Consider the following 12,700-nt stretch of genomic DNA (forward strand, 5'->3'; position numbering starts at 1 on the left):
GGGTAAGCATCATGCTTGCGATCTAGGCAGTACAAGTTTATTCGTTATCCATGCGTTGCTCGTACTGAAGCCTTTTTGATGGCGAGCAACGTAGTTATCTTAGATGTGTTAGGGTTAGCATTGTTCTTCGTATCATATGCTGTCATAGTGCAACCCTTAGACATCTAGCCGCCCTTACACCTATCTTAGGTGTAGGGGCGGCACCCCGCTTGATCATTATTTAGTAGATCCGATCCGTTATGGTTGCTCCTTGAAGGATTAGTTTAATATCTGCATAGTTAGGCCTTACAAAGGGTTGGAGGATCCAGCGGCGCGTAGGGTGTAGTTTGCTAGCCCTAGACAGGATGTTCCGGGGATCAACCTCGTGTTGGTTTTTAGGCCCTGTCTAGGATCGGCTTACGATCACCGTGCGCGGCCGCGAGGCCCAATCACGAGTAGGACGTTCCGATTATGCGGTGAAAACCCTAAATCGTCGTAGATCGTTTTAGCTTTATCTTGATCAAGCAGGACCACCATATATTCGTACACCTCGTGCGAATCATGGGTGGATCGGCTCTGTGAGCCGATTCACAGGACAACCTGAGAGCCGATCGAGGCTCGTATTTAATGTTTACGTGTATGCCATGCAGGAAACTAAGCGAGGCATCTCCATCACCTTCCTGACCAGGTATAGGTCAGGTGGCACGCCCTTGCACCAGCATCGGACGTGCGTGCCGGAGTCTTTGCGGGCCGTCGCTCGGAGGGACCAGGGCCAGCCGCAGCCCTAAGTTGCTCCCGGCTCTCCTGTGTTGCCCGTCGCTGCTCGCCGGTGGGTTTCTGACCGCAACAATGCCATGCGCGCATGCACACTAATTGTATATATATTATGAGGCAACTTAATCAAATGTGTTTTCATTCGAGAGAACTTATCAAAATTCAAGTTAATTAATTTATCAGCGCTAATTAGTTGGTCGCCTGCTTGATGCGCAATTAAGTGTCGTTGGCCTATATATATATATATATGTAAGGTTTAATTAGGGTTTAGTGTTTAGGGTTAGCTAGCTAGGGTTTTAGGGTTAGTTAGGGTTTAGGGTCTAGGGTTTAGGGTTTAGGGTTTGGGGTTTTGTGTTTAGGATTTAGGGTCTAGGGTTAGTGTTTAGGGTTTAGTGTTTAGGGTTTAGGGTGTAGTGTTTAGGGTTTAGGGTCTAGGGTTTAGGGTTTAGTGTTTAGGGTGTACGTTTAGGGTATAATTAGGGATTAGGGATTAGGGTTTTAGGGTTTAAGGTTTAGGGATCATCGATCGAGTGCACACACACATTATTAGAGGCACCCGCGCCTTTGCGCATAAAGTGCATGCGTATATATATAAGTGTGTTTCTTGGCCACCAACGATATTTAGATCTAGAGAGAGAGATTGAAATATATTTAGGGTTTAGGGTTTAGGGTTTAGGGTCTAGGGTTAGGGTTTAGGGTTTAGGGTTTAGGGTTTAGGGCTTAGGGTGTAGTGTTTAGGGGTTAGGGTCTAGGGTTTAGGGTTTAGTGTTTAGGGTGTTTAGGGTGTACGTTTAGGGTATATTTAGATATTAGGGATTAGGGTTTTAGGGTTTAAGGTTTAGGGATCATCGATCGAGTGCACACACACATTATTAGAGGCACCCGCGCCTTTGCGCATAAAGTGCATGCGTATATATATAAGTGTGTTTCTTGGCCACCAACGATATATAGATCGAGAGAGAGAGATTTAAATATATATATATCCCCAAGAATATGTTCAAATATATATTGAAATATATGCACGAATGATATGCAAGGTATGCCATGCGCGCATGCACACTAATTATATATATATATATATATATATATATATATTATGAGACAACTTAATCAAATGTGTTTTCATTCGAGATCGAGAACTTGTCAAAATTCAAGTTAATTAATTTATCAGCGCTAATTAGTTGGTCGCCTGCTTGATGCACAATTAAGTGTTGTTGGCCTAAATATGTAGGGTTTAATTAGGGTTAGGGTTAGTGTTAATTAGGGTTTAGGGTCTAGGGTTTAGGGTTTAGTGTTTACGGTTTAGGGTTTAGTGTTTAGGTTTTAGGGTTTATGGTTTAGTGTTTAGGGTTTAGGGTTTAGGGTTTAGTGTTTAGGGTTTAGGGTTTAGTGTTTAGTGTGTTTAGGGATTAGGGATTAGGGTTTTAGGGTTTTATGGTTTAAGGTTTAGGGATCATCGATCGAGTGCGCACACACATTATTAGAGGCACCGCGCCTTTGCGCATAAAGTGCATGCGTATATATTTGTGTTTTTTGGCCACCAACGATATATAGATCGAGAGATAGAGATTGAAATCCCCAAGAATATGTTCAAATATACGCACACACATGAATTATTAGAGGCACCCGCGCCTTTGCGCATAAATTGCATGCATATGTGTGTTGTTCTGGCCACCAACGATAGATCGAGAGAGAGAGAGATTGAAATCCCCAAGAATTAGAGGACCCCCTTGCACAAGTGTTGGCCATTGATACGTCTCCAACGTACATATAATTTCTGATGTTCCATGCTAGTTTTATGACAATACCTACATGTTTTGTTCATACTTTATGATGTTTTTATGCGTTTTCCGAAACTAACCTATTAGCAAGATGCCGAAGTGCCAGTTCCTGTTTTCTGCTGTTTTTGGTTTCAGAAATCCTACAAAGGAAATATTCTCAGAATTGGACGAAATCAACGCCCACGATCTTATATTTCACGGAAGCTTCCAGAGAGCCAGAGAGAGACCAGAGGGGAGCCCTGGGGGCCCCACCCCACAAGGCGGCGCGGCCAAGAGGGGGGGCGCGCCAGCCTATGGGGGGCCACCCCCTGGCTCCTCCGAGGCCACCCTTCCGCCTATAAAGTCTCTCCGCCTCGAAAACCCTAGGGGGATAAGCCACGGGACGAGAAAAGTTACGCAGCCGCCACCATCGCGAAGCCAAATTCGGGGGACAGAAGTCTCTGTTCCGGCACGCCGCCGGGATGGGGAATTGCCCCCGGAAGTCATCTCCATCGACACCACCTCCATCTTCATCGCCGTTGCTGTCTCCCATGATGAGGAGGGAGTAGTTCTCCATCGAGGCTAAGGGCTCTACCGGTAGCTATGTGGTTAATCTCTCTCTCATGTACCTCAATACAATGATCTCATGAGCTGCCTTACATGATTGAGATCCATATGATGAGCTTTGTATCACTATTAATCTATGTGCTACTCTAGTAATGTTATTAAAGTAGTCTATTCCTCCTTCATGATGTAAAGGTGACGGTGTGTGCATCATGTAGTACTTGGCGTAGGTTATGATTGTAATCTCTTGTAGATTATGGAGTTAACTATTACTATGATAGTATTGATGTGATCTATTCCCCCTTTCATAGCTTAAAGGTGACAGTGTGTATGCTATGTTAGTACTCGGTCTAAATTGCAACGGTCTATTATGCTCTAGAGGTTACTTAAATATGAACTCTGAATGTTGTGGAGCTTGTTAACTCCGGCTTGAGGGAGCTCTTGTAGCCCTACACAATGAATGGTGTTTGTTATCCAACAAGAGAGTGTATGTAGCACAAGTGAGGAGAAGTTATTTATTTGTTATGTGATCAATGTTAAGAGTGTCCACTAGTGAAAGTATGATCCCTAGGCCTTGTTTCCAAATACTGCAAACATCGCTTGTTTACTGTTTTACTGCATCTTTACTTCCTGCAATATTACCACCATCTATACCACCTGTGTTTTACTTCCTGCAATATATAATATGAATCCCAATAATGTTCATACATGATAGGGCATATGTGTGAAGCAATTATTTTCCGAGAACTTGTAAAGATTCAAATTTATCAGTGCTAATGGAAACTAGTGCACATTAGAGGACCCCCTTGCACACATGTTGGCCATCTATGTATAGTTTGAATGCCAATAATGTTCATACATGATAGGCTATATGTGAATCAATTTTTTCTTCCAAGAACTTGTCAAGATTCAAATTTATCGGTGCTAATGGAAACTAGTGCGCACTAGACGAGCCCCTTGCGCAAGTTCTGGCCATTACATATAGTTTAAATCTCAAGAATGTTCATACATGATAGGCCATATGTGCAAAGGAATTTTTTTCCCGTGAACTTGTCAAAATTCAAGTTTATCGGTGCAAATGGAAACTAGTCCAAAAAATTACATAGAGGTCCAAAAGAACTAGACAATAACTAATAGGACCTGCAACTTTACAAAAAGGACCCCAAAACATATAGAAGAAAATCAATCGAGTCCTTCTGGACCGCACATCAGATCTCTGCTCTGCATCCTTTCCAGCAACTCTGTCGCCGGGGATGCACCACTTGGGACGGTGTCGCCGGTAGTCGCCAGGACGAAGGAGAAGAATGGCCTCAGCAACGGCATATTGGCTCTGAGAAGGGCCGCTGAAAGGCCAAGATGTTCACGGGCAAGACGGATGACGCCGTCGTATGCCCCGAGCTTGTGAACGTTAGCAGCTTGACTTCCCCGTTGGCCAGATCTGAAGCACTGACCAAAGCAAGCCTCACCGTTAGCGCCATCACCTTGATGGCACCAGATCGGGGTTTGGCCGGCAAGATCCGCCAGATCTGATCCGCCAGATTCACCATAGGCCAGATCTGAAGCCGATGACGAGATCCCCGACTCCATTGCGCCATTCTGCTCATGGGAAACACTGGATCTAAGCTTACAACAACACTAACTCTCTCGGATCCAAATTAGCTGACTCAACTTTGCTTATCTAAATATGGATGTATCCACACATGTTTTTACTCTAGATACATACACGTCTAAGGAAAGTTGAATCAATTAATTTAGTTCGGAGGGTGTACGATATACAGAGAGAAGTCAGCATTGTCTCCGGCCGGCGAGGCCGCCGGAGAGAAGGGGGAGAGGAGCCGGGGGAGTGGGAGAGACTCGAGAGAGAAAGAGAAGAGGAAGAAATGAGAGCTCCCTAGGGAAGAACATTATTTTTGTCGTTCTGCTCGTAGCTTGAAACTGAAAATTTCGGCCGCGCGCCAAATCATCCCGCCGCATCCATTCGAAAATCCCGTGACCAGTTTTACCCTTTTAACCCTGGTCCGGAAGCTACAACCCACCGGCCATGGAGGGCTCATTCGGTAACAATGAAATATCTTGCCTAGATCCCGAACCCTCCCCACAGGCCCACACCCACCCACCAACCATTCGCCCCATTAGCTCAAAAATACTCTCACACGCCAAAGCTCTGACTCTCGACAGTACTAGATCTGCTTCGCCGCCGGCATACTCCTCCACAGCGTAGCCTTATCGTGTTGGTTGTCCACCCACCTGATCCGCTCCCCCGCCGCCCTCGCCACCGACGGATCTGCTTCACCGCCGACCTCGCCACCGACAGATCTGCTTCACCGCCGACCTCGCCACCGACGGATCTGCTTCACCGCCGACCTCATCCACAGCGTAGCAATCAACGCCTTTCCTGTCGACGCACCAGATCCTCTCCAACGGAACCGGGTCTACTTCACCGCGGCCCCCCTCCACAGAAGCCGATCTATTCCACCGACTACCTCGGCGCAGCGGCTGTATCAACTTCACCGAATCCCTTGCCAGCCAACCAGATCTGGTTCACTAACGCCCGCTTCTACTGAAACAGGGTCGACTCACCGTCTCCCGCGTTCGTCGCCGCTGGAATGCAAGTTGCCGCCCCCGTCCACCCCGCCGCAGCTTGGTTAGTACGCTGGCCCGTTAGATCGCGGTGTTTCTTTAGCCATGTTTTGTGTAGTTATTTGCAGATCTCATATGCCATTAACTTTCTTGATGTGTTACTTCGCATGAAGTTCATTTAAATATTGTACAGTACAAAAGCATTATCCGGTCGCTACCATCCTGTTCATTCTACTGACACCTGTGTGCATCCACATATTTATAGCCTTAGACCCATTCATTTGCTGCCAACTGTTTTTGTACTGCATGCTATTCCTTTTTTAGTCATGCTATGGGCATTTCCAATCTGGTTGTTCTTATACCACGTCATTAGCTCACCGCTAGCCGCTAGCTGTTTCTCATGCCTGCTATTCTCACACTGCTTTTATAATCATGCTATGTGCATTTCCAATCTGCTTGCTCTTATACCTCATCTTTAGCTTATAGCTATTTTTTTCCATGAATGCTCCTGTCGCACAGCTTGTATAGTTATTGCTGCGTGCATGTCTGGTCTTTGTATTATCGTAGACTAACTTGTCAATGTTATTTTTCCTAGGGATTGATCATGCAAACCACTTATTAGAATATCCAACATTAACAGCGGGGACGCTAGGGAAGGTTGGAATCTGAGTTCTTGGTTGGTAATTTTGGCAGTTTACTTCCGTTATTATCTATAACCTATATGCATTGTTCCTTATGCAAGAGATTAACACTTGGAACCCTGCTATAGCAATGCCATTCATGCTTTACTATGTTTCTGCCTATTTGATATGCTTGTCTTGGAGCAACTGCGAAGGTGATTTGAACCTGACATTTGGTCATTCTTAATGCCAGTTTAATTTATGTGGAAAACCTTGGCATTACCCTACTCTAAATCTGAATGTCTGAAATTCGTATCTCATGCAAAGCAACATCTAGTTGGTTTTAATCTGATATCTGGTAAATATTGGCTTATTCATTTGGCAGCTCAAGTTTTTTGTTATTTGAAACCAGCTGATTTGGTCTTAAATGTGATATCTAAATACAGATTAAGGACAATGGAGCAGGAGGATTAGCATTTCACTTGATGGCTGAACCTAAAATGATAGGCATGTCGACTACGACTAGTGCACGCAAGAGAAGGACCTGCAGCGAGCCAGTATGTGCTTAGTACATGCATCTTATCTTATCTTGTGCTTATTTCTGCTACATGCTGTAATCTGATCTCTACATTGCGTAATACATGTTTTAATAGTTAATTGTTGTAACTATGTTTGCAATATTACCAGAATGCAGTTTTAATGAAGCAGTCATCATTAGAAGATAGTCGCCAAAGCGACCCTGTGCAACATTATGATGTAAGTCTGTGCTTAGTACAAGTTCCATACATTGTCTTATTTATGGAAGTTGTTATTATCTTATATCTACATTGCATAATAAATGTTTGAATAGTTCACTGTTGTAACTATGTTTGCAATATTACTAGAATGCAGTTGTAATGAAGAAGTCCTTAGTAGAAGATAGAGCGCAAAAAAGGTTCCGGGGTGAGCCTATGCAACGATATAATGTAAGTATATGCTTAGTACTTGAGACTATCTCATATCGACAATGCTTAATACATGTTTGCATAGTTCATCGTTTAACTCTTTTTGCATTATTATCAGAATGCAGTTGTGATGAAGCAATCTTCATCAGAAGAGAGGCCCACAAAAATTTCTGATCTTTCTTCTGATGCATCCTCTCATAGCCGTCAACCTAGACCATTCCTTTCATCAAACAGTAAATATCTCAAGGCTGTACTTTATAAAAGACATGGTATTGCTGCTTTAAGATCTGTAGATGATATGTTGGCCAAGAGTACACAAGATTTAATCAAGGCGATTGCCAAATGTCAACGCGTTATTGATGATGCTAATAGAAGTCCTCAATGATTCTATGTAATTTTTTTATTTGGGCACATTAATTGCCTTGTAATTTTCCTAGTTATTTTATTTGTGTATGTAATTGTGTGTATCATTGATATCAGATTTTAGGTTCATGAAATTTAATGCAAGTTGACTAGTCAAACAACCAGGGTCCTACAACAGATTGGGCCGACCCACTTGCAGTAGTGTGGGACCCACTTTCATTTTGGGTCGGCCCACTTACTTATTGGGCCGGCCCGTTAACACGATAGTGGGCCCCACCTGCTTATTGGGTCGGCCCACTATCTTGTTGGGCCAGCCCACTTGCTATATGGTGGACCCCACATACTAAATGGGCCGGCCCTTTAACAGGAAAGTGGGACCCACCTGTGATTTTGGCCCGGCCCACTATCTTGTTGGGCCGGCCCACTTGCTATATGGTGGACCCCACATACTAAATGGGCCGGCACTTTAACAGGAATGTGGGACCCACCTGTGTTTTTGGCCTGGCCCACTTTCTTGTTGGGCCAACCCAGTTGCTATATGGTGGACCCCACATACTAAATGGGCCGGCCCTTTAACAGGAAAGTGGGACCCACCTGTGTTTTTTTGGTCCGGCCCACTATCTTGTTGGGCCGGCCCACTTGCTATATGGTGGACCACACATACTAAATGGGTCGGCCCTTTAACAGGAAAGTGGTACCCACATGTGTTTTTGGCCCGGCCCACTTTCTTGTTGGGCCAGCCTATTTGATCTATTGTGGACCCCACGTACTAAATGGGCCGGCCCGATAGCAGGAAAGTGGGACCCACAAGCTAATTGGGCCGGCCCAATAACTTCTTGGGCCGGCCCACATGCTTTAAGGTGGACCCCACTTGTTAAATGGGCCGGCCCGATAACAGGAAAGTGGGTCCCACATGTCTTGTGGGCCGGCCCTTTTGTCTGTTGACCGGTCAAACGAGTGCATTCGGCCCGGCCCACATGCTTAGTGGGCCGGCCCATTAAAGTTTTGACCAGTCAACCTTAGAGGTTAGGCCCGGCCCACGTAACTAATGGACCAGCCCAGCTATATAGTTGACCGGTCAAACTAAGTCAGCTGGCCCGACCCGCAAACTTAATGGGCCGGCCCGCTTAAGACGTGGCAGGCCTCGTGTGGGCCTACCATCTACCACGGGGTTTCGGTAGGTTAACGCCGTTGCTTGCCCGATTAACGGCGTCTGCCACGTGTCAGTTTGCATGACGTCAGCAGTCAACGGGCTCCCGGAAACACTTCTGCAACGGTCCAATTTTCCGTGGCGGAAGGGTGCCCAAGCGCGACGGACCGAAAAAATCGTCGTGGGACTTTGCCTGACGCAGTTTCGACAACAGAACCCATATCGCCGGGTTAGGCCCATAGGCGACGAAAAATGGTCCTTAGCGGACGATTTTGGGACGTTGTCTATCAGAACTTTTCTTGTAGTGTCATATCCCTGTGTGTGATGATGTAGGCATCAATTACATTTTTAATGGAGCGAAGAATGAGTTGGTAACAAGTTTTTATGGTTGGGGACGGAAGGATTTTCTACGCAATTCCAATTCTTTTACTGGTGTTTTTATTCTGTTTCAAATGACCAACAACTCTGATGCACCAATTAAAGTAGCACCTTGCAACTCAAAAACTATGTCCCAGATCAGAAAGGTCCAAGTTGATACTTCAAGTGATAATTCTAGTCATATTGTGAATCAACTGACCAAGATCCAGATGAAGATGATATGATTTATTTTTAAGTTTTTTAATGCATTTGTTTTTTCCTTCATTTCATATGGTTATTTATCATGTAATATGTCTCCATCTTAAACATCATTAGCTTTGTCAAAAAATTTCGTTTTGCTTTTCTTATCAGTGCATGATACATACAGTGTTGTTGTTATGACAATGCCACTTGATTGGTCTATGGACATCTTGGCTAATTGGAGAGCAACTATTAATAGGAGAGATACTGAGTTAGGACCATTGTTTGTACACAAACTCACTGTCACAAACATAAACAATTCACTAATGGTAAGTCTGTAATCTATGTCAATAGTCTGTGTGTCTTTTTCTATATGAATTTTTAATGTTTTCTAGTACAAATCATCCCACGAACATGGTTGCTTGTATTAGTTTGTTTCTTTTTGTTGTACTGTATAGAAAATTCCAAAATTGTTGTCGAAGCTCTTCAACTAGAACCATCAGGTGCTATGGTTCTATCAGTGTAGATGTTGTTGAGCAGTTCTACCCTTCCACTGTGTGACGCCCGGAACCGGTACCATGAGGATTCCAGCGATCCCGCCAAAATCCGCACGATATAGATTCAGAGACGCCCTCCGACATGACGTGCGCGACAAAGCAGACACGTGATGCCAGATGAATTACCACGAGCAGTAACATTACAACATGTTTACAATAAATCCCACAAGAAACATATATTACAACAATGACTCCAACGAGTCAAGATACAAATATACAATAGAAAGATCCAAATTATACAGAAGATCGAATACGTCGGAGTACAGACAAGATAATACAAATTGGACTAAGAGTTCTGAAGATAACCAGTGGCGTCCATAAACCTGCCCAGGCCAAGCCGGAAGGGTAACCTTGCTAACGTCGTCATCTCATACCTACGATAGTCGGGCCAAGGGTTGCCGACAAAAGGGGGAGAATAGACAAAATAGAAAGAAAGGCGAGGGTAAGTACCAATGACACATACTTGCGAGACAAGACCAGCTGTGCTCGCTGGTGGGCAATAAAAATTGCCTGGCTATATGTGGAGTTTAGCGACAGCAAAGCTTGTACTAACACATAGAGACACGCTACAATATTCTTCTAATCAGAGAAGATGAGAGAGCGCATAAGCTAACAGCTAAATACCAGATAAACATAACCCAGCCGATTACATATATCCCCTTTAACAAAGCGAAGAAGCAATATAAAAGGCACTCAACGGTGGACAAGCTTTATTAGATATTGGTTGTAGTAATGCTATATTACTACGCAAGGTATTATCAAATTATTAGCAACAACATAAAGATGTAAGTTGTTCTATGATCAAGCCATACAGCTCCAAGTCGTCCATAGCCGCGGACACGGCTTATCGATAAGATGTACACCCAGCAGGGGTTGTCCAAATGTAACCATACGCATTCTAGCTCGAACGCACTTACTACAGGTGGAGTCTCACAACAAGACCGCTTCCAATGCAAGAGAAAGTTTAATGGGAGCCACCCAACTAAGCTACCCGTGATGAAGTTCGGCCGTACTCTGATACGGACCCAGAGGTTTGCGACGGCTTCCAAGGCGTGCATTAACGACCGACCAAGGATAAAGAGTCCCGCGTTATGAGTATAGTACGGAATATAAACACCCAAAGTCAACAGGAAGTAAATCGTGCATATAGTGCATATGAGCAAATAAAACAAAGGTTGTGGCTCCCAATAAATAGACTCGAGGAAAGGTAGTGGGTGATGGGGGTCCCACTCCCCCACGTACGGGTAGAGCGCTCAATCTCAGAACATATAACAAGAACTCGGGTCCTTGGGGACATTAGCAAGACAAAGATTCAATGCTTTCGCAAAGGGGCTCACAGATGCCACTGCTTACAATTTTAGTTGTTAACAATTAAATTAAAGCATGAGTATCTCCAATAATTGACATAGCATATGAGAACCCCCAACCAACCCAACAGATATAGAGAAAACAACAGATTCCTAAATATGCGCTACAACTCGCAAAAGGCTCAACCAACAAACAACGGTGATATGTAGCGGATATTTAACATGGCTCATATGGGTGACAGTGGAATATGACACGTGACTCGAAAGAATCGCAACATATGGATAGCAAGAGAACGACGAGCAGGAAACTGTAAAATAGGTTAAGAGGTGGGCTCGCCTGTGAAAAGCTGCAGAAGAACTTGTCGAAGAACTCGTCGTATCTCACATCATCACTTTGTGGTCCTATCCGGGAAGAAGCAAATGCTGGAACACACACAACGGATGCAAGTCTTACAACTACGGTAGAAGAACCGGCATGATCGAGATGATATGCATGGCATGGCAGATATGATGCGATGCACTTATCCAATTTAAGCGGAGTCGAAACCCCGGACAAACAAATTAGAGTTGAAGTTGCATTTCTACTGTCAAAGTTAAATGTTAATTAACATGGCATATCATGGCAGGGGTGAGCTACTTCAGTATTAAACGGAGCGGGGAAAACCCTAGTTGGAATTCCTAAATACTCCGCATATATGTGAGGTGGAAATGCGAAACTATCAACGCGCAACATGATGCAAGATGCAAACATGCATATGGATGGCATATTCATGTTTACCATATTTTCTAATCAATTTTCATATATAACACTTTTTATTTGGATTTATAGTATGGAAGATATGCATTTTACAAAATATAGACTTTTTTTTTGAATTATCAGATAAAACAGAAAAGGACTGGGGATTTTCTCACCGAAGGAGAAGCTAGCCGGGTGAGATGACATGCAGGCCAGGGAGGTGCTGACGCGGCGCTGACTGGGCGGAAGGGGCCCGGGTTGGGAACAGAAACCTGCAGGGGGTTTTCGGAAAAGGGATAAAACTGAGGACCGCGGGTTGATCTGGATCTGGTGAGAACAATTCTCACCGAGGGGGATGCCAGCCCGAGCAGCTGACGGGTGGGCCAGAGGAGCCCGGCGTGGCGCTGACGAGGCCGAGGACGTGGCAACCATCTACTGCAGGGCAGATCGGCAGAGGTGGGGGAATAGAAATGCCATGGATGACGATCTCGGACACCGCGCCGTCTAGAGTTTGCCCGCTGCCGTGGCCTCCCCTTCTCTCCACTGTAGCCGCTTGCCCGCTAGCTCCGATGACCTCGAGACTCGCCACCTTGAGCTCTTGCCCTCGCCTGGAATCTCCGTCTTCCACCTCTCCTTCCCCGTCTCAAGTAATCTTCTCCATGCCGTGTGCCAACTACGGCGGGGAGTTGCCAACGATCTCCTCTGTTCCACCTTCTTGGTGTTGGCGATGAATGGAGAGTGAATTTGGCACTGGCTTCTTAAATTAGCTTGGTGGAGGGGACATGCACGCAGAGAGATCCAATTGTCG

At 44.9% G+C, this 12,700-nt stretch overlaps 1 long non-coding RNA gene across 1 annotated transcript; it reads left to right on the forward strand.

The window, feature by feature from the left end:
- The first annotated feature begins 6,964 nt into the window (after positions 1–6,964).
- Positions 6,965–7,491, forward strand: LOC127330403 (uncharacterized). The gene is made up of 3 exons (XR_007869268.2): positions 6,965–7,033; positions 7,162–7,242; positions 7,340–7,491. It is a non-coding gene; the product is annotated as an uncharacterized lncRNA (long non-coding RNA).
- Positions 7,492–12,700: the final 5,209 nt, after the last annotated feature.

Source organism: Lolium perenne, chromosome 6 (genome assembly GCF_019359855.2).
Source record: "Lolium perenne isolate Kyuss_39 chromosome 6, Kyuss_2.0, whole genome shotgun sequence".
NCBI classification, from domain to species: Eukaryota; Viridiplantae; Streptophyta; class Magnoliopsida; order Poales; family Poaceae; genus Lolium; species Lolium perenne.